Source organism: Mixophyes fleayi, chromosome 6 (genome assembly GCF_038048845.1).
Source record: "Mixophyes fleayi isolate aMixFle1 chromosome 6, aMixFle1.hap1, whole genome shotgun sequence".
NCBI classification, from domain to species: Eukaryota; Metazoa; Chordata; class Amphibia; order Anura; family Limnodynastidae; genus Mixophyes; species Mixophyes fleayi.
In genome coordinates, this window is record NC_134407.1 from 46299221 (window position 1) to 46322943 (window position 23723).

Sequence of the window (23723 nt, forward strand, 5' to 3'; positions counted from 1 at the left end):
CTCAGTGAGATCTTTATTTTGTTCAAGAAGTACAAATCAATTGAACCCCTGTATTATGCTCAATCGAAGTGGATTAATGGAGTAATGAGGCGGTACATTTCGAAAACCAGGTAAGTTAGATAACATACTTCTTAAGGAATATATCAACATAATTTGAAGCATGTGAGGTAAGGCAGAAAATCCTATGTGTCACAGCTACAGATAAAATCAGCATGTCTGATAAGGTTTATTGGCACTACCCAATTGCTGTACATACAAAGAATAATCCCTAGGCCTTATATATACATATAGGGAATCTAAAAGATTTTATAATTTAGTACCTTTTATAATCCATATTTTAGAAAGTTACTGTATATATTTATAATGAGGGTAACTACCTGCATAAAATGTATCAACTATAGACACCTGCCATATAAAAAAGATATAGAATTAATCTTTTCAAGAATTACAGATATTATATTCATGTGTCATATGAATCTGTGGAAAATCAAACTCTTGTAGGTAATTTTATATTTCTATAATGTTCCAAAATAAAAATATCCTACTTATAGAATTCCTAAATGGAAATGTGTTTGATCAAGAGACATCAAAAACAGCATACTTCCAGATTAGTGTTAGTGACCTCACAGTGAAGGGCGTTTTACGTGTGTGGAAAGAGAATGTTTAAAAATGTTGGAATTAATGTAAGAAACTGTCAGTTCTTGGGGACCACTCTGCTATTTTATTATTAATTTTTTATTATTAATTTTTATTTATAGGGCGCTACTAAGTGTCCGTAGCGCCGTACAGGGACAAACGAAATTACAATACGAGGAGAGACAGCACAGTACACTAAACAATAAGCACAATAACTCTGAGAGCTCAAAGAACCTATTGAGGTTCTGTCCAATTGCCAGCCTTCCCCAGTGGAGACTCTATGAATAACATGTGTGCTTTCAATTTCTGCTTTATTCCTATTTCAATTATGAAAACTTGTTTGTAATTCCATTTCTTTATGTAGTTTTGTTACATTTAATACAATAAGCATTTTGATCTTCTTTATCATATTAAACTCCATTTAAAAATGTTGTGCCTTTGTGTTCTTAAAGGAATCATGTGTCAGATAAGCTTGGTTGTTATAATGCATATTATTAAGACAGGTAATTGTTGAGCTTATGTTGAAATTGCATTTTCAGTAAGTCAGGGAGTAATTGAAGTCTTTCTCAGTGTCAGCTTTGGAACCAAATCTTAGTGGTGGCAGAACTGGTTACTTTAAACATTTTTAAAAAATAAACATGGAAAGAAAGGTGGGCTCTGGGCAGTTGCCCTATCTTCCCCTATTATATTCCGCCACTGAGCACAGTCATTTACCATATTGTCGCTTCATAATCAAATAACCTTGATGTTTGGTTTTAGATTTTAAGTAAGGAAAAGAAGAAAAAGGAAGCTGTAGAAGATGACGGGGGGGGGGGGGGGAGGGGGATAGTGGACCTCTTGAGCATCAAAGTATCAATACAATCTTTTGAAGGATATATTAGCCAGATAAGAGTTGAAACTAAGAACAGATCGGGGATACATTATAAAATTCAGTACATGGTAATCAGGTTGAAATAAACAGAAGAGTTCCTCAAAATGCTGGTCATATGTTTCATCTTGTAAACATACCGGATCCTTTTTCTAAGAGCTGCAAAGGTGGGCTCTGGTTCATTCATAAACTCGCTATCAGGCAGGTGGCTGTTCTCAGTATGTGTTTGGCAAGCTTATTAAGGTGTTCTGAGAGGTCAGGAAATTGAAGTGGGAGAAATATGTCCTTTGGAAGGAAAGGAAGTTTAATGGTGGTTAAATTAACAAGAAGACTCTCAGACCAGAATCTCTGAATTATTTGGTAGGACCACCAGATGTGGAAGAATTACCCGTCACCTTATACAATCTCTCCAACAAAGAGGAGAAGTGCTAGAGAAGAGTTTATTAAGTCTGGCCAGGACCAGGTACCAGCAATAAAGGAGTTTTTTTTACTCTGAGGCAACTGAGGATTTAGATACACCTTCCCATATGTCTGACCAGTCTTCATCATCCAGGACCTCATCAAGTCTTTTTCCCAATTTTTTTCATGGAGAAACTTTTGAGAATCATTCAAAGTAAGCACTGAGTGATATAAAATGAGGCCCCTTACTAAGATAAAATTGTTCAAATGAGGAGAGAGGTCTTGCTGAGATTCTGATCGGGGAGGTATGGAAAAAGTCCTTGAGTTGCAGAAATTGATGGAAAGAGGTAGTTTGGAGTCCGTGTGATTCTTGGTGGTAGATTCAATTTCCCATGTTGTTCTTTAGAACAACGCGGAGCATGCATCATTACCATTAGTATGGTAAGTTTAACATGGATTTCTGCTCGCGGCTCAGGGAGCTGAGAGCAAACATCAGGGTTGAAATTACAGTACTAACGGTAATAATGCGCATCAATTACAGTCGTAACAGTAATGATGCACCCCCCGCGTTGTTCTTTTAGAATTGAATCTGAAAATGTGGGAAATATGCCCTATACAACCAGTTGATTAAGAAATCGGTGTGAATGAAATTTTTTAAGAGACTGGTTTAAATGGACTTTTTTAAGTTCAGCGACATGTTGGAGACACACTGAAATGAAACAAGTAGAGTCCAAAAAACTTAACAGCAATGCAAACACACACAAACACAAGTATGTTTGTAAATGGCTGTGAAGAAACCAAGGACGCAGCACCATACAACAAAGGTTATCTCACTAAGAACCTCCAGCTCTTGCTGGAAGAATGCCAGTGGTACTTCCCCACTGTTTCTTAAATACCACCCTGTATACTGTTAAAAGATTTGTGAAGGAATACTCGTTGTTGGGTACTACTGCCCAGGGGCTTTCATGTTGTAATCATAGGGGTAAGGTGGGCTGGCCCAGACCGGTAGCCTTGGTATTGGAAGGGGACTTAGGGCCAATCAGGACACCATTAACTGGAAAGACAGCCTGTTTTACAACTCTTGGGATCCCTAAAAGCATATAAGGGGCTAAAACTAGGGTGTGCTCCCTAATCCCTGTTATCCCCATCTATCTACCCCCTACTAGTAACAATGGACTGCTCTCCGTCTCCCCCTATCTCACTGGAGCTCATCACCTCTGGGGATTGTCTGCAGGACTTCCCCACAGAACTGCTCCAATTGACTATTCATGAACACTACTATTGATGGGTCCTTGGCTTTCTCTCCTTGTAGGGAAGGGTGGGAACTTTTTTTTTTGGGGGGGTTAAAAGGACCAAGTTGAGGGGGACAGGGTTGTTTCTTGTCAGATAGGACTGGCACAGATTATGGTTCTGGCTGGACTGCTCGGCAATTGGAAGAATTGTGCTGAGAACTAGATATTATCAATGAAAAACAAATTAAAAGGATATAAATAGTCTTGGTAGATAAACTGAGGGAGGTAGTGATTATTTATCAGACTGGACAAAACATAAAATTAAACAAAAGCATAAGCATAAGAGCACAGTCTCAATAAACAGTAAGGGCCTGAGTCATTAAGGCATGTATTCTGAGCGCAACGCGTGTTTGTTATAAACTGCACGTACTCTGTACCCCCAAAGTCAACGAGAAAATGAATTGAAAGATACATGTGGTGTTGACTATCCTGTGTACTGCGCTACTGTTTGGCTTCACCCAGATCGTCTCACTATTCCTGTCTACAACTGCACCGCGCTGGTAACTGTCTTGGAGAACAGCGACCTGCGCATCCCATGCAGCGAAGACCAAACCTCCTTGCAGTGGCGGATCCAGGGGGGGGGGGGGGGTGATCGGGGCGTTCGTTTCCTCAGAAGGTGCAAAGTCAGTACATTTGTGTATAAACACTAGGGATGTGCACCGGCCACTTTTGGTGTCTCGTGTTTTGTGTTTTGGATTCGGATTTAAGGTTTTGGATTCGGATTTATTTTGAAAAAAAACATAAAAAGTGCTAAAAATCAGTTTTGTGGGTTTTTTTTCACTCCTATGCTATTATTAACCTCAATAACATTCAATAACAATCATTTCCACTAATTTCCAGTCTATCCTGAACACCTCACAATATTGTTTTTAGGCCAAAAGGTTGCACCGAGGTAGCTTGAGCACATAATGCCAAAAAAAGAGGTACAAGATGGAATTGTTCTGGGCCCTCCCTCCCACCCCTCGCGAGATTCGACGCGAGACTTGGACGACAGAGCCTCGTTTTCATTTTTTTGCCCGCCGGAAATATCCGAACAGTGCTCGGATCCCTTACGGATCTGCACTGTTCGGGTGGGCTCGGATTAGCGGAATCCGAGCCCGATCATCTCTAATAAACACAGTTGTGTACATTATCAGCTAGTTACTGAGGCTGTTCTTATAAATTCATGTATCTGATAATCTATGGCTTATATAACATCTCATTTCTGCTTTTCTGATAATTCCCTAGACAAGAGTGATAATTTTATACAGCCGTATTGTGTCCACTCATGCACCGTCTAGTGTTCTACATATAGTTTACTCGATATTGCGGACAGGTCACAGACAATTCTGTCAGGCACCTCTCACATATACCATTATCTAAATTATCTTACACACACAGACAGAGAGAGAATAAGGTCAATGTTAATAGCAGCCATTTAACCTACTAATATGTTTTTGGAGTGTGGGAGGAAACCGGAGCAACTGTGCTGCATGTATATATATATATATATATATATATATATATATATATATATATATATATATATATACATACACACACACTTTTTACTTCTGATGATTACACTGTTGATTTGTGGTCTGACATCCACTGATTTCTATTCAAATGAACGCTCCTCTCACATATAGCGTGTCACTCCCCATAAATGTTCTGCTGGTTTACTTTAAAACTGTTCATGTGTATTTTAATAAACACTCTTTTCAACATATGGGATCATATTGAATTAGCTTTCGGGATTGCGGCATCGCGCGAGCATGCACATAAAGTGCAATTACGGTACCGCCATATCGCAGATTTCCCTTTGCACCCCACAGGAGTGTATCGGAAAGGAGGCGACCGCGCACAGCAGGAAGCTATAATTGAATATGCCCCGTGGTGTTTTCATCTCTATGTTCATCCCTATAATCCATACTTATTAATGATTGATTAGATGGAGGTAAAAAGTGCTAGAAATCAATATATAAAAAATATAATTGGTGAACAAATAAATAAAAGTGATCTTGAAACACATTGACTTCAATTGTGAGCTAGTGGAAATGATATAGTGACCAGGGGCCTGATTCATTAAGGATCTTAACTTAAGAAACTTCTTATTTAAGTCTCCTGGACAAAACCATGTTACAATGCAAGGGCAAGGGGAGCAAATTAGTATTCTGTTTTGCACATAAGTTAAATACTGGCTGTTTTTTCATGTAGCACACAAATATAAACTTTAAATTTCAGTGCACAAATAAGCTATCAAATATTTGTGTGCTACATGAAAAATAGTCAAGATTTAATTTATGTGCAAAACAGAATACTAATTTGCACCCCTTGCATTGTAACATGGTTTTGTCCAGGAGACTAAATAAGAAGTTTCTTAAGTTAAGGTCCTTAATGAATCAGGCCCCAGTTTATTAAAGTAAATGTAATGTAATATATAATAGGGATGAGCGCACTCGGATTTATGAAATCCGAGCCCACCCGAACGTTGCGGATCCGAGTCGGATCCGAGACAGATCCGGGTATTGGCGCCAAATTCAAAAGTGAAACTGAGGCTCTGACTCATAATCCCGTTGTCGGATCTCGCGATACTCGGATCCTATAAATTCCCCGCTAGTCGCCGCCATCTTCACTCGGGCATTGATCAGGGTAGAGGGAGGGTGTGTTAGGTGGTCCTCTGTGCTGTTTAGTTCTGTGCTGTTTAGTTCTGTGCTGTTTAGTTCTGTGCTGTGCTGTGCTGTGCTGTGTTCTGCAGTATCAGTCCAGTGGTGCTGTGTGCTGTGCTCTGTCCTTCTGAGGTCAGTGGTGCTGCTGGGTCCTGTGCTGTGTCCTGTTCAGTCCAGTGGTGCTGTGTCCTGTGCTCTGTGCTTCTAAGGGCATAGTTATTTCCCCAATATTCCCCTGTGTTTAAAAAAATAAAAAAAAGTTTTTTTAAAAAATACCAAAAACTACTTTAATATTTTTTAATTACCACAAAATTTGCACAACCAATCCTGCAGTATAAGCCCATTGGTACTGCAATATTACCAAGTTCACACATTCAGCAGTAAAAGTCCATTGGTACTGCAATATTACAAAGTTTACACATTCTGCAGTATCAGTCCAGTGGTGCTGTGTCCTGTGCTCTGTCCTGCTGAGTTCCGTAGTGCTGCTGGGTCCTGTGCCGTGTCCTGTTCAGTCCAGTGGTGCTGTGTCCTGTGCTCTGTGCTTCTAAGGGCATAGTTATTTCCCCATTATTCCCAAGTTTTTAAAAAATAAAAAAAAAGTAAAAAAAAATAAAAAATTTAAAAAAAAAAAAAATATATAATAATTATAACCAAATTTGCAAAACCAATCCAGCATTATAAGTCCATTGGTACTGCAATATTACCAAGTTCACACATTCTGCAGTATCAGTCCAGTGGTGCTGTGTCCTGTGCTCTGTCCTGCTGAGTTCCGTAGTGCTGCTGGGTCCTGTGCCGTGTCCTTTTCAGTCCAGTGGTGCTGTGTCCTGTGCTCTGTGCTTCTAAGGGCATAGTTATTTCCCCACTATTCCCAAGTTTTTTAAAAATAAAAAAAAAGTAAAAAAAAATAAAAAATTAAAAAAAAAAAAAATATATAATAATTATAACCAAATTTGCAAAACCAATCCAGCAGTATAAGTCCATTGGTACTGCAATATTACCAAGTTCACACATTCTGCAGTATCTTGTGCTACATATAATGGAGACCAAAAATTTGGAGGATAAAGTAGGGAAAGATCAAGACCCACTTCCTCCTAATGCTGAAGCTGCTGCCACTAGTCATGACATAGACGATGAAATGCCATCAACGTCGTCTTCCAAGCCCGATGCCCAATCTCGTAGTACCGGGCATGTAAAATCCAAAAAGCCCAAGTTAAGAAAAAGTAGCAAAAAGAGAAACTTAAAATCATCTGAGGAGAAACGTAAAGTTGCCAATATGCCATTTACGACACGGAGTGGCAAGGAACGGCTTAGGCCCTGGCCCGTGTTCATGACTAGTGGTTCAGCTTCACCCACGGATCTTAGCCCTCCTCCTCCTCCTCCCCCCCCCTACAAAAAATTGAAGAGAGTTATGCTGTCAGCAACAAAACAGCAAACAACTCTGCCTTCTAAAGAGAAATTATCACAAATCCCCAAGGCGAGTCCAAGGGTGTTGGTGGTTGTCAAGCCTGACCTTCCCATCACTGTACGGGAAGAGGTGGCTCGGGAGGAGGCTATTGATGATGTAGCTGGCGCTGTGGAGGAACTTGATGATGAGGATGGTGATGTGGTTATTGTAAATGAGGCACCAGGGGGGGAAACAGCTGATGTCCATGGGATGAAAAAGCCCATCGTCATGCCTGGTCAGAAGACCAAAAAATGCACCTCTTCGGTCTGGAGTTATTTTTATCCAAATCCAGACAACCAATGTATGGCAATATGTAGCTTATGTAAAGCTCAAATAAGCAGGGGTAAGGATCTTGCCCACCTAGGAACATCCTCCCTTATACGTCACCTGAATAACCTTCATAGTTCAGTGGTTAGTTCAGGAACTGGGGCTAGGACCCTCATCGGTACAGGGACACCTAAATCCCGTGGTCCAGTTGGATACACACCAGCAACACCCTCCTCGTCAACTTCCTCCACAATCTCCATCAGATTCAGTCCTGCAGCCCAAGTCAGCAGCCAGACTGAGTCCTCCTCAATACGGGATTCATCCGAGGAATCCTGCAGCGGTACGCCTACTACTGCCACTGCTGCTGTTGCTGCTGTTAGTCGGTCATCTTCCCAGAGGGGAAGTCGTAAGACCGCTAAGTCTTTCACAAAACAATTGACCGTCCAACAGTCGTTTGCCATGACCACCAAATACGATAGTAGTCACCCTATTGCAAAGCGTATAACTGCGGCTGTAACTGCAATGTTGGTGTTAGACGTGCGCCCGGTGTCCGCCATCAGTGGAGTGGGATTTAGAGGGTTGATGGAGGTATTGTGTCCCCGGTACCAAATCCCCTCGAGATTCCACTTCACTAGGCAGGCGATACCAAAAATGTACAGAGAAGTACGATCAAGTGTCCTCAGTGCTCTTAAAAATGCGGTTGTACCCACTGTCCACTTAACCACGGACATGTGGACAAGTGGTTCTGGGCAAACGAAGGACTATATGACTGTGACAGCCCACTGGGTAGATGCATCCCCTTCCGCAGCAACAGCAACAGCTGCATCAGTAGCAGCATCTACAAAATGGCTGCTCATGCAAAGGCAGGCAACATTGTGCATTACAGGCTTTAATAAGAGGCACAACACTGACAACATATTAGAGAAAATGAGGGAAATTATCTCCCAGTGGCTTACCCCACTTAGACTCTCATGGGGATTTGTGGTGTCAGACAATGCCAGTAACATTGTGCGGGCATTAAATATGGGCAATTTCCAGCACGTCCCATGTTTTGCCCACACCATTAATTTGGTGGTGCAGCATTACCTCAAGAGTGACAGGGGTGTGCAGGAGATGCTTGCGGTGGCGCGCAAAATTGCTGGACACTTTCGGCATTCAGCCAGTGCCTACCGCAGACTAGAGGCACATCAAAAAAGCATGAACCTGCCCTGCCATCACCTCAAACAAGAGGTTGTGACGAGCTGGAACTCCACCCTCTATATGCTGCAGAGGATGGAGGAGCAGAAAAAGGCCATTCAGGCCTACACAGCCACCTACGACATAGGCAAAGGAGTGGGGATGCGCCTCAGTCAAGCGCAGTGGAGACTGATTTCCGTGTTGTGCAAGGTTCTGCAGCCATTTGAACTTGCCACACGAGAAGTCAGTTCCGACACTGCCAGCTTGAGTCAGGTCATTCCCCTGATCAGGCTGTTGCAGAAGCAGCTGGAGAAAGTGAGGGAGGAGCTGGTAAGCCATTGCGATTACACCAAGCATGTAGCTCTTGTGGATGTAGCCCTTCGTACGCTTTGCCAGGATCCGAGGGTGGTCACTCTTTTAAAGTCAGAGGAATACATTCTGGCCACCGTGCTCGATCCTCGGTTTAAAGCGTATGTTGTGTCTCTGTTTCCGGCGGACACAAGTCTACAGCGGTGCAAAGACCTGCTGGTCAGGAGATTGTCCTCTGAAGAGGACCGTGACATGCCAACAGCTCCACCCTCATTTTCTTCCACATCTATGGCTGCGAGGAAAAAGCTCAGTTTTCCCAAAAGAGGCACTGGCGGGGATGCTGATAACATCTGGTCCGGACTGAAGGACCTGCCAACCGTTGCAGACATGTCTACTCTCGCTGCATTGGATGCTGTCACAATAGAAAAAATTGTGGATGATTACTTTGCTGACACCATCCAAGTAGACATGTCAGACAGTCCATATTGTTACTGGCAGGAAAAAAAGGCAGTTTGGAAGCCCCTGTACAAACTGGCTCTATTTTACCTGAGTTGTCCCCCCTCCAGTGTGTACTCGGAAAGAGTTTTTAGTGCAGCGGGGAACCTGGTCAGTGAGCGGCGAAGGAGGTTGCTTCCTCACAACGTTGAAAAAATGATGTTTATAAAAATGAATAATCAATTCCTCAATGAAGTACAGCACTGCCCTCCAGATACTACAGAGGGACCTGTGGTTGTGGAGTCCAGCGGGGACGAATTGATAATGTGTGATGAGGAGGAAGTACACACTGTAGGGGGAGAGGAATCAGAGGTTGAGGATGAGGACGACATCTTGCCTCAGTAGAGCCTGTTTAGTCTGTACAGGGAGAGATGAATAGCTTTTTTGGTGTGGGGGCCCAAACAAACCAATCATTTCAGCCAAAGTTGTTTGGTAGGCCCTGTCGCTGAAATGATTGGTTTGTTAAAGTGTGCATGTCCTATTTCAACAACATAAGGGTGGGTGTGAGGGCCCAAGGACAATTCCATCTTGGAACTTTTTTTTTTGCATTATATGACCAAGCAACAGTCGTTTGCCATGTTCAAAAAGTAAAACCAAATGTAAAAAAATTCAAGAAATTAAACCAAAAGTAAAATGCCGTGTCATAATTTAAAACAAGAGGTATTGACGTGCTCTAAAACTACTGTATTGTTGTTTATATTTTATAAACACTACACTTGAAAGCTTGAGTCTTTCAATAGAAAAGTAACTGTCCATTGCACGAATATTTGCAACAGGGACAATTTTAGGGTTAAGAAAGTCAACTAATAATAACACTTCGACGCTGTGTGTCTTTATAAACACTACACTTGGAAGTTGGAGGAGGTATTGTGGCCCCGGCACCAAATTTACTACCGGGGCCACTCCACTGTGCAGTCCATATTTAGGTGTATCAGATATTAAACAACGGTGACAGTTGATGCCCAATTTTTTAATTATATTGTGGCCTCGGTACCAAATTGTGTACCGGGGCCACCCCACTACGCAGTCCAGATACTTGTTTGGTGGAATTCAGACCAGTTGAGGGTTTTATTATTATATTGTGTGGACCACTCTATCTATACCACACTACAACTCTATACCACTCTATTTCCTACTTTAATTCTATTTCATACTTTAATTCTATTTCCTACTTTAATTCTATTACTAATTAATTACCATAAAGAGGAACAAAATAAACCAATTTTACCAAAAGTATAATATGACTTAGACTTACAAACACTACACTTTAAAGATCGTGCCTTTAAATGAAAAAGTCAGTCTTCATTGCACGACTATGTGCAACAGGGACATTTTTTTGGGTTTACAAAGTCAAACAATAACACTTCGACCCTGTCTGTCTGGGGTCTCTCAATGAAGAATTGTCTGTACCATGTTTGGAGGAGGTATTGTGGCCCCGGTATCAAATTGGGTACCGGGGCCACCCCACTATGCAGTCCAGATACTTGTTTGGTGGAATTCAGACACGTGGAGGGTTTTTTAATTATATTGTGGCCTCGGTACCAAATTGTGTACCGGGGCCACCCCACTACGCAGTCCAGATACTTGTTTGGTGGAATTCAGACCAGTTGAGGGTTTTATTATTATATTGTGTGGACCACTCTATCTATACCACACTACAACTCTATACCACTCTATTTCCTACTTTAATTCTATTTCATACTTTAATTCTATTTCCTACTTTAATTCTATTACTAATTAATTACCATAAAGAGGAACAAAATAAACCAATTTTACCAAAAGTATAATATGACTTACACTTACAAACACTACACTTTAAAGATCGTGCCTTTAAATGAAAAAGTCAGTCTTCATTGCACGACTATGTGCAACAGGGACATTTTTTTGGGTTTACAAAGTCAAACAATAACACTTCGACCCTGTCTGTCTGGGGTCTCTCAATGACGAATTGTCTGTACCATGTTTGGAGGAGGTATTGTGGCCCCGGTATCAAATTGGGTACCGGGGCCACCCCACTATGCAGTCCAGATACTTGTTTGGTGGAATTCAGACACGTGGAGGGTTTTTTAATTATATTGTGGCCTCGGTACCAAATTGTGTATCGGGGCCACCACACTACGCAGTCAAGATAGATAGATGCGTATTGCGTATCATAGATAAAGTACATTCAGTGGTGTGGGGCAATTTGAAAAATATTCAAAATGCACTGACATTATCAAAAACAAGAGGTTGTCACACGCTAAAACTCCAACATGTATATGATGGAGAGGATGGAGGAGCAGCCGTATGTGTAGTGTAATGCAGATCTGTTGAAGGTTTTTTATATATTTTATTGTGGTGCCCAGTGCCCACTCCTCTACGCAGTCCAGGTACAATTATTGGTGCGAATCATAAAAGTTCAGGGTTTTTAAGATATTGTGGTGACCCACTCCTCTACGCAGTCCAGGTACAATTATTGGTGCGAATCATAAAAGTTCAGGGTTTTTAAGATATTGTGGTGACCCACTCCTCTACGCAGTCCAGGTACAATTATTGGTGCGAATCATAAAAGTTCAGGGTTTTTAAGATATTGTGGTGACCCACTCCTCTACGCAGTCCAGGTACAATTATTGGTGCGAATCATAAAAGTTCAGGGTTTTTAATATATTGTGGTGACCCACTCCTCTACGCAGTCCAGGTACAATTATTGGTGCGAATCATAAAAGTTCAGGGTTTTTAAGATATTGTGGTGACCCACTCCTCTACGCAGTCCAGGTACAATTATTGGTGCGAATCATAAAAGTTCAGGGTTTTTAATATATATTGTGGTGACCCACTCCTCTACGCAGTCCAGGTACAATTATTGGTGCGAATCATAAAAGTTCAGGGTTTTTAAGATATTGTGGTGACCCACTCCTCTACGCAGTCCAGGTACAATTATTGGTGCGAATCATAAAAGTTCAGGGTTTTTAAGATATTGTGGTGACCCACTCCTCTAGGCAGTCCAGGTACAATTATTGGTGCGAATCATAAAAGTTCAGGGTTTTTAAGATATTGTGGTGTCCCACTCCTCTACGCAGTCCAGGTACAATTATTGGTGCGAATCATAAAAGTTCAGGGTTTTTAAGATATTGTGGTGACCCACTCCTCTACGCAGTCCAGGTACAATTATTGGTGCGAATCATAAAAGTTCAGGGTTTTTAAGATATTGTGGTGACCCACTCCTCTACGCAGTCCAGGTACAATTATTGGTGCGAATCATAAAAGTTCAGGGTTTTTAATATATTGTGGTGACCCACTCCTCTACGCAGTCCAGGTACAATTATTGGTGCGAATCATAAAAGTTCAGGGTTTTTAAGATATTGTGGTGACCCACTCCTCTACGCAGTCCAGGTACAATTATTGGTGCGAATCATAAAAGTTCAGGGTTTTTAAGATATTGTGGTGACCCACTCCTCTACGCAGTCCAGGTACAATTATTGGTGCGAATCATACAAGTTCAGGGTTTTTAATATATTGTGGTGACCCACTCCTCTACGCAGTCCAGGTACATTTATTGGTGTGATTCATAAAAGTTCAGTGTTTTTAATATATATTGTGGTGACCCACTCCTCTACGCAGTCCAGGTACATTTATTGGTGCGAATCATACAAGTTGATGGTTTTCTTATTATATATATTGTGGTGACCCACTCCTCTACGCAGTCCAGGTACATTTATTGGTGCGAATCATAAAAGTTCAGGGTTTTTAAGATATTGTGGTGACCCACTCCTCTACGCAGTCCAGGTACAATTATTGGTGCGAATCATAAAAGTTCAGGGTTTTTAATATATTGTGGTGACCCACTCCTCTACGCAGTCCAGGTACAATTATTGGTGCGAATCATAAAAGTTCAGGGTTTTTAAGATATTGTGGTGACCCACTCCTCTACGCAGTCCAGGTACAATTATTGGTGCGAATCATAAAAGTTCAGGGTTTTTAATATATATTGTGGTGACCCACTCCTCTACACAGTCCAGGTACAATTATTGGTGCGAATCATAAAAGTTCAGGGTTTATAATATATTGTGGTGACCCACTCCTCTACGCAGTCCAGAAAGATACCTTGTTGCAACGTTTTGGACTAATAACTATATTGTGAGGTGTTCAGAATACACTGTAAATTAGTGGAAATGCTTGTTATTGAATGTTATTGAGGTTAATAATAGCCTAGGAGTGAAAATAAGCCCAAAAACTTGATTTTTAAACTTTTTATGTTTTTTTCAAAAAAAATCCGAATCCAATACCTTAAATCCGAACCGAGACCTTTCGTCAAGTGTTTTGCGAGACAAATCCGAACCTCAAAAATAACGAAAATCCGGATCCAAAACACAAAACACGAGACCTCAAAAGTCGCCGGTGCACATCCCTAATATATAATCCTTATTGTATAATTAAATAGCATTAATATGTATTCTCTTTTTTATTCTTTAAATATTGTCTCTTATTCTTTTTTTTATTTTATTCTTTATTCATTATATTTATCTCTTTCTCTTATTCCTTTTCTTATTGTTCAATAGTATATAGATCCTTTTTGTATTCATGTTTCTTTTTTTCATTATTTAGTAGAAAATAACCAACCGACTCAAACCTGTAACTGACCTCTATTAGATGTTTAGAGGGGTTTGAGGTTCATGTCACTTCCGGTCCCTGTTCCGGTCTATAACAGTTTTGTTCTGAGTTTAGAGGCAAGGTCCCATCGCACTGTCGGCGGCCCTTTTCATACTGGATCCGCCCCTGCTGCACCTCCTGATTCCAGGAGGCTGCTGTAGAAGTCCCTCTGACAGACCACCATAAGATAAGTGCATTTTAATATTTTTATACATTAACAGTTTAAACTTAGACATTTTACACATACATTTTAAATACACATAGTTACACTCTCAGTGCCTGGCGCCGGGAATAAACCCTTGCTGCACACCCATTAACTACTTGTAGCGCCAATACACATTACACAATGTTATTTAACTTTTACACTTATTTACTAGTTAACCATGTTAGCACTGCGTGCTGGTTAACTACCAGCGCTGCAGCACCTAGACACACATATTTACATTTATTACTTTAATTTACTTAAATACGTACCCTTAGACATCAGGGTTTAATCCCTGTCATGCTGTGGTGCTAGGAATTACTTTCCCAGATCAAAAAACATTTTTATTTAATTTAAAACATTTTACATTCAACACTCCCTGAGGAAGCCACACAACTATTGGGGTGAAACACGTTAGATTTTCATTATACTTTTTTACTCACTGATGCACAAGAAGCCACATTTCCGCAGATTGCGTATTGTACGCACCACTCCCCTAAGCCTGCCGGCTGACAGTGAAGCCAATGAATTAGTGACAGCCGAGTACAAGCTTAAGCCAACATTACTGTGCATGCGCATGCTCGAGCTATGTCCTGATCGCTTTATTGCCGGAGACTTGTATAACTGCCACCCGTCCTTTGGGGAGGTGATAGAGGACTACCACGGGAGGACCATTATATTAGGACTGACCACCTTGCAGCATAGACCTGGAAACATGAATTGCTGCATTTATTGAAGGAACCTTATACAGGATATCTTTTACATACAGAACTATAATGTACTTGCTTATACCATGGTTAAAAGTGCAAGTGTTCACAGTTCCCACTGTTATTTATATATATATATATATATAATATTTTAGGCATGTTTTATGTTTTGAACAATGGACCAGCCACACATGAATGTGTTTATAATTGAAAGTTCTTAGGAATGCTGAATGAACCAGCTGCACGGGTAAGAGTACCTTGGGATGAATATCTTACAAGTCTACAATAATAATAATAACAATAATAATAATAGTGATAACAATAACAATAAATGTGAGTGCAATGAGGGCATTACATAGGAATAAGATAGGTGGAAAATACTAGTTAATAGTAGTATGAAATGTGGAAGTATTACTGTTATAAGTCTTTGTCAGATCAAGGCACTTGGGAACGGTCTTACATGGTAATAAAAAATAAGAGTTAGGCAGTTATGGCACTTGATTTGAGAACCAAAAGTTTTGATTAAATCCTAAGTAGCCATTGCGGTATCAGACATTTGCCATTGGTAAAATAGTAAGGAGAAAATTTGTCTAGTATCTGCCTGCATTCAAGAAGGATTGAATAACTACCAGCCATAAGCCAGTTAGATAAAAACTACAAGAATCAATGTGGCAAATAGAAAGGACATGAAATCATGTTTTGGCAGTGTCTTTAGTAAGATAAGAATGGATGTAGAGATGTTTTTTGAGGTGGAAGTGACAGGATTTTGAGAAAGCTTTAATGTAAGAATCAAATTTGACCCTTAAATAATAGTCCAGTGCTATCAACATTGCTAGAATAATAATAGTCAAATGGAAGAGTGCTAGCAGAGGGTGACAAAGATCAGTAGTTCAGTCTTAGGGAGCTTGAGAGGGTACAGCACAAAGAAACAGTGGGCAAAAAGCCCCCCTTGTTGCTTGAAGTCTTCAGTTCTTCTTGGCCAGAAGGGCCCCCTTGTTGCTTGAAGTCTTCAGTTCTTCTTGGCCAGAAGGGCCCCCTTGTTGCTTGACGTCTTCTTATCTTCAGCGACAGCGTGGGAAAATCCCCTAATACTATAAACAGACCTTGCGCATGAATAAGTTCATTGCGTATCGGACCTTCTACACTGTAGAAGCTGTTTGCGGCGTCTCCCATTATTTTATTTTTTTTGTAAACAAACATGTTCCGGATGGGATCTTACAAATCTGGGGCCCTTCTGGCTGAAGATAAGAAGACTTCAAGCAATAAGGGGGACTTTTTTCCCAAGAAGAATAGAAGACATTTCAAGTAGGGATTTTGGATTTACAAATCATTTTGGGACATTTCAAGCAGGACTTCTGGATACAAATTATTTTGGGACTTGGTTTACAGACAGTTTAGGATTAAAAGCTGCTGACACAGATGAAAACATTAGTGGTGAGTATTTTGGGGATTTATTATTTTTAATAAAAGTATGTGGTATAAATGAGGGTGTTTTGTGTCTTTATTGGTGTTTTACTATTTCTATTAAATATATGTGGTTGTAAACAGGGTGTGGTGGTTTATTTAACATTTTCTTTTGTGGAACTACAGGTCCCAGCCAGCCGTGGGTGTCAGGGCTTGTGGTTCTCCAAGTGCCAACATGCCCTGGCTGCCATGGGTATGCTGGTGCTTGTAGTTATACAAGTATCAGCATGCCCACACTGTTTATGGCACTCTGGCTGGGACTTGTAGTTCCATAAAACAAAATGGCGTCCATTTGTTTTTAACTTACTTTTATCGCCGTTATTACCCTACACCCACCGCCCAGGGGTGTAGGAAGAGCCCTAGTGCTTTCAGCACTGGGCTGGGTGTCCCTAGAAGGGGGCGTGCTCGTTTTTTTCGGTGGACCCCCCTCCCTAGGGAATCCAGCCCAGTGCTGAACAGCCTGGGGTTGGTTGTCATTATGGCAGGGGGACTCCTGACGCCTGTCCCCCTGCTATAGTGCCATCCACCCTAGTCTGGTTTGCCTAGTTCTGGTTAAGTGAAATTCGGGGGGACCCCACGCAAATTTTCCCCCCAATTTTCATGTAACCAGCAGTAGTCAGGCAGCAATAGGGTTAATAGTGGCCAGGCAGGGGGAAGGCCCACGCTTTTTTTTTTTTTTTTACTTTTATCTATTTTTAACAGTTTTGACAGATGCTGGGACCTCCGGCTGTACAGTCAGACAGTGTAACAGTGATGTGTTTACTGAACACGCTGCTAGAGTGCAGAATGTTGTACTGGCGTGTTTTAAAGCAAACTGAGGAGAGTTTGCTTAATTGCAGCTTCATACATTTCAGACTTGTATAGCTGGAGTGGCAAACAGTCGGGAATTTAATCTCTATCGATTTTGGAAATAGCGCTTTTGACAGAAACACAACTCAGGATTTGACATGAAATCTCAAGTTCATACATCTGCGAGTGTCAACCCTCCCGAGAAAATCGCTGATTTTGCAAAATCGCACCTTGATACACTTACCTTCAGGTGTGTGCATGCTCAGTTCAGACCAGCAAGTGGATGCAGGGAGTGAGAACCAAGTGAAACAGGTAAGAACAGTGACCAAAATGCAGGTTAGCTGGTGCAATGTGTGACAAATACTTCCTTTTTTAGATTTTCTATTGTTGGGCCATAACAAAGGAAACACTATAAAGGGTTTTGTGAGCACTTCTGAATATGTACTGCATGGCTTCATTAGAATTATTTCAGAATTATTTCAGATGTATGCTGCACTGCCATACCACCCAAAATTCCTTATATTTTTAAACAGGCCACAACTCTGCTGAAACCATGTAACCAATTCAAGAGCATGTCCCTTTTCCAGGCAGGTTACATCCCTTTTGGCTGCTAAAAATTGGAGCCATCACACAAAAATCATACGCCAAATATGCATAGCTACTTCTGTTCTAAAGCTAAAGCCAGCTCTTTCTAGGACTTCTGCATTCTACATTATTTTGCCCACTAAACTGTATGCATCCAACAGAAAAAACATGAAGGTTTGAAGCAACGAAATGGTTCTCAAACAATTATCTGACACATTTTTGGGTACTACAGTACCCCAAACCCCATAAAGTTGCGCAGGAAAATCTGCGATGTTACATTGCTACAGATTGCCCCTCTGACCATTCCAGAGGCACTCCACGGACATCTGAATTCCCCACTTAGGTTTAGGGAAAAGCAATAAAAGGAGCAAATTTGCACCTTGGCAAAACTATATTGCACTGCAGGGGTGTCAGATTTAAAATGGACAGATTTAGAGTTGGGAGGAGACATGTCCAACTCTAAATTGCAGTGCAAAATTAAAGCTGTCCAGTATGCAATTTGTATGCAAAAACTTAAATGCATTTGAACTCATTGCCTTGCAACAAGGTTTGTCCAAGAGCATATTTGCTCCTTTATTATTTTTGCTCTGCTTCAAACTCTAAATGAGGCCCATACTATTCAAGGAGAAATACTTTAACAAACTGCCTCAGCTAAAAAAAAGCAGGCTGAAGTGCCCTCATGTGACGGAGAAGGTGTTTCGTATGCAACTTGTCACTACTTGTGTTTCAGAACAGAGAGGGCCTAATTTAGAGTTAGGAGTAAATCTTGCTAGAATATGCACTTTTACACCTTTACAAAACCATGTTGTGCTGCAGGGTGGCACATTACAAATGTGTGGGCAGACAGAGTTGTAAGAGTGTGCATCCTAGCTCAACTGTAAATCAGAGTTATAATAAAGTTGCTCAGTATTTCTGTGCTACATGCAAAAGCAGGCATTATATTACATGCTTGCAAAAAAATTTGCATTTATAACCCTTGCATCACAATAGAGTTTATGCAGATGTAAATTTACACCTTTTAGATGGATTTGCTTAACTTTAAATGAGGCCCAGAAGTTTTAATGGCTGTAAAAATTTCAACACTTAAAAATACTTGTCAAGTCAATTAATAGGATCACGCTTCACTATCTTCTGAAGTGGGTGGGGCCTTCAAATGGTGTCATCATGGTCCCACTCCCCCAAAGTGCAGTGATGCTGTCACGCGGATGCGGAGTGATCACTAGCCGGTATTTGTGCTGCTAAGCAGGGAGGTGCAGAGTCTAACACACCCCCGATGTTCACCAGGGACGCCTGCAAGGGAGTTTGGGCTTTGCTGCAAGAGGGTGTGCAGGTCGCAGTTCTCCAAGTCAGCCACCAGTGTAGCGACAGGAGTAGGCGTTGTTGATCAATCTGGGTCAGAACCAGCCAGGTAGCGAAGTATACGGGGAGATCCATAGAATAGTCAGAGCGAGCCAAAAGTCAGTAACTGGAACTAGCAGCAAGGTACCAAATCATAATCCAAAGGGGGAGTCAAAAGAGATAGCCGGGTCAGAAACAGGAGCTGATACTGGATACAGGAACAAGGTGCTGGAGCAGGTATGTGAACTAATACTTTGGCACCCTAATGGTGCCAGAGGCTTCTTTATATATATTATAGTGTGCCCAGATTGGAGGTGGTGAACTAGGGAAACGTCTCTTTGCATAACAACAGGACGCAATGTCTTCTGCACATGCACATGCAGTGTACCCCGAACAGAAACAAGGAAGCATCCTGTTGCTAGGCAACGTGACCCGGCTATCGAGAAGAGACAGGCGCCCGTCATCTGCACTTAGTGTCAGTGCGGAGACGGTGCCTGCCTGACAGATGCAAATCCCATTGTTTCTCTCCCGAACTGGACATCCAAAAAGTAAGCGAGTATGTTTACTCCTACTGTATTTAGATGTAGTTTTGCTTTGAACCACAACAACCAATAACATTGATCTTTTATCTCTCTGGCAAGGTGTGAAGATACCGGGTTCTCTGGCCCATTTCTACCCACTTCACGCTGGCTGGCCACCCAGGAGTGCCTTACTATACCAGGGAAACCTACCTCAGTACTTAAGAAGGTTTGTATAGTCACTCAGGCAAATGCAGTTAGAAACTAAAACAATACATTTATTGTAATAAAAGCAATCCATCACTAGAATATTATATACACACAGTAAATAAATGTCAGGCAGGTTCACCACATTATCTATCCCTTGCACCACTAGCTTAAGGAGTTATAGTCACCTAGTTGTCCTGACTTGATGACCCATTGATCTGTCAATTTATTTCACTGGTAGAGAACGGAAACTCAACACCAGATTTTGCACCTTCCGGGATTTAAATCACAGAATGAACATCACCTCTCTGGACAAACCCCTGGCTCTCTCCCTCTTTAAACATTAGTGAGTGCTGGATCAGCAGTTTGGAGGGGGTAGTGGAGATGAGATGTGCTTCCACAGAAGCCCCCTGCTGGGGTGGAAAAACAAAATGTCTGTACTAGTCCTATGGAGAACAATGGATACTAATTGGCCTCCCCACCTCCAAAGGTAAGTTAGCAGTCAGCCCCTCCTAAAATTAACCCCTTACACTACTTTGTGATGTCACAGGGTCCCCAGCTCTTTATTGACTCCTGTAGAGAAAGGTGGGGGAGAATGGATGTAGCTACAGCCCCCTCATCTGTATCCTGGAATATCATCCTTAACCATAACCCACCTGGCTTCACTTTAAGAACAACGAATAACAGTTTCACTGCAATATCAACAATATACAATATACATATTTACAATGAGCTACAATGTACACTTATTCACAAGTAATTAGACACTGCAGTTGTACTCTGTTGAGCTGGGGAACAAAAGCCAGGGCTATAAAAAGTATGTCATAATCCACATTTTGTGAGAAACGAGGGACAGGCTGGTTAAGGTGTTATTAAACTCATTTCGTCACACAAGGTAGAAAATGAAAACAAGGATCAGATTGGTTTCAGTACAAATTTTACACGTAAATACATCAATAAATGTATAACAGGTTGCATTTACATCTACATTTTAATAAATATAGGGAACAATCTCACCTGTGATCAAGTGGTGCATGACCATATCAGTTTCCATTCTTGCTCTTCATTAAACAGGTGAAGTCTTGCAAGTCTAGGACTCAGACCTGCAAGTCTTTCCCTGAAATTTGAGCCAAATCTCACGGGACCTGAATAAGTTCCAAGGGTACGCCATAAAAGCAGAATGAGGGGAAAGAAAGGGGGTGGATGGCGTCATATACGGACACTGGGTGCAATCGTTCCACCTCCTCTTTCCAAACATGTACGTGGAGGCAATACTACCCTGCCTACCCATTTGTCAGGTTATGGGCACAGCAATAATAAGTCTGTTGAACTGTTGTAATTGTTATGGAAAAGGGGCCACAAGCAAAAATAAAGGTTAAAATTACCGTATTAACGGCAATACAATTAGCGCCACGTTATTCCTACACTAATGTGGCCAAATTGAATCGGCCCCTATATAAATATTGTCAGAATATTCAGAGGTCAATTAAGATCTTGTGGTGCCTTATAAATAAAATATAATAATAATATCCTATTAATTTTTGGGAGGTCTTGATGGCAGTTATGAAAGGTTCTCCTGGTGGAATTGAGAAGGTTAACTGAAACGCATGGGGCATTGAGTTGCATGGAATGCCCATCCCCTTACATTATAAAAGTGTTATATAATAAAGTCTGTGGCCAGTTTTTTCCCACAACAATGTGTTATGCGGTAATTGTATAGAGGTGCCGCTTCTCATGGGTTGGATAGTTAAAGGGGTTGGATACATACCCGTTCTATGGTTATATATTCCTTACAGAAATGATAAGGGTGTTAAAAGGCATCAAGGAAGTGGCTGACCATGAAAAGCTCTAGGGCCTGGCCTGCTGTCATATATCAGGATTTATAGCTTGTTTCCTCCATCTGCCTTTGTTGTTCCACATTATTAATTACACCTTTGAAATTATATATATATATAATAGGGGTGTCTTGCCCCTACAATATTTATTGTCAGACACAAGTAATCGCAAGTCTACAGAATCACCAGGGGTCGCGAGCCAGAGAGTTTAGTCGCCAGAGAGCCAAAGGTTGGGAGCCAGAGAGGTGGCCAACTGTAAGCCAGGGTCAAACACAGGAAGGCAACCCGGAAGGTACAAGATATGGAATGTTGGTTCACAGAAACAAGCTCAATAAACTGACAATGTGCTGTTTAAAGGAAGCTGCTTATATAGGCCTGAAACTGTAACCTCATTTGCTGGCAACTCATTACTAGCAGGCCATTAGGCCATTTCTCTGATGTAGGTCTGCACTGATAATAAAAAAGGTGCAGTAGGTGGTAAACTGAGCATGTGGTTCAATTTACAGAGGTTGCACTGCTGCAACCCAGTGTTTGTAGTTCAAGTCCAGCGGCACCAAATTCCTCCTAGGCATTGGTGGTCTCAGGTGGCACAACAAACCCTGTGTCTAAAACAGCAGTGCCATGTTAGAAAAGCGGCATGATCTCAAATGGTGCATGCTAACCATGAACATATGAGACTCGCACAGCAGACACAGAAACATTAGATAAAGACCGGACATAATATCTATCAAAAATATTCACAACAGCAACTTTTAAGAATAAGAGGATTTCCAGAATAATTGGATGTACTTTGAAATTGGAGAGATGAAGACAAAGGTAAAATTAGGAAAAACTAAAGTATGATCAATTCATTGAATTGTCTCTCAGCAATTAGGTTTTAGGACACGTACAGTAATTGAAATCAAGAATGCATTGGACAAACATTGCTATTGTTAAGACTTATTTAGAAAATATTAATATATAAAAACACAAACAAAAAAACCCTAAAATGAGTAAAGAATAATAATAAAAACAAATAAACATATTAAGCTTATTTATTCAGTTACCATTTAACAGTAAGGGGGGAATTCAATCTGCCACAAAGGGGGAAACTCAATTCCCCCCAGAATAGCGCCGCAAAAAAAGGTACTACCATTAGTGCGGTAATTTTAACCCTGCTTTCTGAGCTGCCAGCAAAAATCCAACGTTGAAATTAACGTATTAACGGTAATTACGCGCACCATTTACGTAATATCGGTAACAGTGCGCAGGCCGCGTTACTTTCGGCAGTAATGCGGCCAAATGAATTCCCCCCAAAAGTGTCTCATGGACGTTCCGGAGACACTTTGAGGCGGAGATCTCAAAGAAATTTACACTCATTATTCCTTGTGCCCATAGAGGTGCAAGGAAAAATTAGCGGAGATATGTACCGGAGTATCAGAAAAAGTGCGCAGCCACGATGTTCCTCAGACATTGAATCTGCCCATAAGAATAGTATTTCTGTATAGAGTGTAAATAGTGAGAAGATTCTTTATATTGAAAATTAGTGCAATTAGCACTTCAAATCCCTTTGTACAATTTTACTCCATACCATTTTCTGAAAGAAAACAAAATTACTTATTTGTGGAGGTGAACACCATTATTGGGCAAGTAGGGATTTCTGGTAAAGTAAAGGCTTTATAGTTCAACAAGGAAATAACATAATTTCTAATGCTGTACAAATCATAAAATGTGCAATGGGCACGGGTAAAATATTTTACCACAAATGCAACCATAGTGATGACTTTTTGGAAGAAAGGAGTGGGAACTTTCTGCAGGGAATTTCATGTTTTAAATAGCTATACAATACTATTTAAAAGGATAGATAGATAGATAGATAGATAGATAGATAGATAAATAAATAGATCCCTTCTCCCCAAAGCTTTGAAGAACCGCA

The 23723-nt window shown here is 41.0% G+C and overlaps 1 long non-coding RNA gene across 4 annotated transcripts in view; it reads right to left on the bottom strand.

Annotated features, from left to right (window-relative positions):
• LOC142161110 (uncharacterized) overlaps positions 1-22785 on the bottom strand; it is a 49772-nt gene extending 26987 nt beyond the window's left edge. For 2 of the 4 annotated variants that reach the window (XR_012693346.1, XR_012693345.1), the window contains exons 1-2: positions 20162-22785; positions 14155-14332 (exon numbers count right to left, since the gene is read on the bottom strand). This is a non-coding gene — a long non-coding RNA (uncharacterized LOC142161110). The remainder of the gene's footprint in view (positions 1-14154; positions 14333-20161) is intronic. The other 2 variants (XR_012693347.1, XR_012693348.1) reach the window with 2 other exon arrangements.
• Positions 22786-23723: the final 938 nt, after the last annotated feature.